The following is a 1,495-nucleotide window of genomic DNA, read 5'->3' as shown; positions in this document are numbered from 1 at the left end:
AGCGCAAAGGTTAGACAAAGGACAAAGGACAGAACATGTAGACAGGACAAGCGCTTGTCCTGTCTACATGTTCTGTCCTTTGTCCTTTGTCTAACCTTTGCGCTATTTAATTTTTTACATAAAACATAACATACTGCCCAAGAAGGTTCTACTGATGTAGCCGATAACAAACAATATATGAAAAAAACTCTCCCTCTCTCTCTCTCTCTCAGAAAAAAAAAAAGTTAGACATTGAGGAAATTGATGTGAAATGTTGAGAACAATCCATGATGCTGTTTAGTAAATTCACAACACCCACAGAGAAAGCAGAATTAAGGCTCAAACTCTAAACAACAAGTAATGACAGTGATGCAGCTCCTTTTGCAGTCCATGTCATCAACATCGAAGAAACTATTATCCCACGGTCTGTTGCAAAATGAAGTTGAGTAGAATTCCTGTCTTCAAAAGGCATCACTCCGCTCAATGCCCAAACCGCTTTAAAAATTGGGCGAAGTTTTGTTTTCTGGTGTACAAATAATGCGGACATTCGGTAGCAGTGTAAAGTGGGCGGTCCGGTGTATTTTCTATTTCTCTCGCGCGTCATCCCTTCTTTCTTGGCTCGAAAAAACTTTTGTCAACGTTATTAACGAGCCTTTCTCATAGGTATTACGCACATTTGACCTCAGAAATCCCGCAAAACCTTTGTTCTTGTGAAATGCAGTTGCAGGGTCACCGCATAGATGGCGCCAGCGAGTTCTCTCGTCCTAAGAAGTTTTAAGAGGTCTCGGTCGTACTCGGTTGCAAGTGTGTGAACGGGCCTTCAGGTGCCCTCGTTCAGACACCCTTCTTATTACACCGTGGTGAAGCCAACTCTCCGTGGGAATTCGGGGTGAAGTTTCTCCTGCAGTTCTTTTATTATAAATTGTTTGCCATAGAGTCCCTTTGTTAATTCATTACAAAATTTAAGGAACATATTTCTTCACTATTCTAAGTAACAACCGACAACATGAAATTGACCAAGCCGTGAACCTATGACTCGCAAATTATCTTGTATCCATCGTTTTGTGGAAACTGGGAAGTTCAATCTGTTCACAAGCAAACAAAACTTAATTGGTGAACAATATTTCAGTAGATTGAGCGAAACGGCTAGTAACTTTATAATCTGGTAAATATTAAGGGCTTGCATGATAACTTTGCGAAAGTTGAACGACTTTAGTTTACTAGCATTCTAGTTTAATAGCATAACAGAAATCATACAAGACCGTTCCCTCGTCATGTTTGTTTATTATATGTCAAATGAGTCGTCTATGCGACTTTTGCTCTGAGAAATGGTTGTGTCTACTTTCCGGCAAAGCACGGGGTCGACCAATCACAGCGATTTATGCAGCGGGTCTCAGCGAATGACGAGACAAAGGAGCTTTCCCGCGAAAACGCGATTCACCGCAGGGACAATCCGCGAATACAGCTTCATGGTCATTGTCACTGCGTAGATTGTGCTGCGCCATCCTTCACTGGA

This window comes from Ixodes scapularis, unplaced genomic scaffold (assembly GCF_016920785.2).
Source record: "Ixodes scapularis isolate PalLabHiFi unplaced genomic scaffold, ASM1692078v2 PGA_scaffold4__175_contigs__length_147842914, whole genome shotgun sequence".
NCBI lineage: Eukaryota > Metazoa > Arthropoda > Arachnida > Ixodida > Ixodidae > Ixodes > Ixodes scapularis.
The sequence above is the reverse complement of the archived record's forward strand: the minus strand, read 5'-3'. Positions refer to the sequence as shown.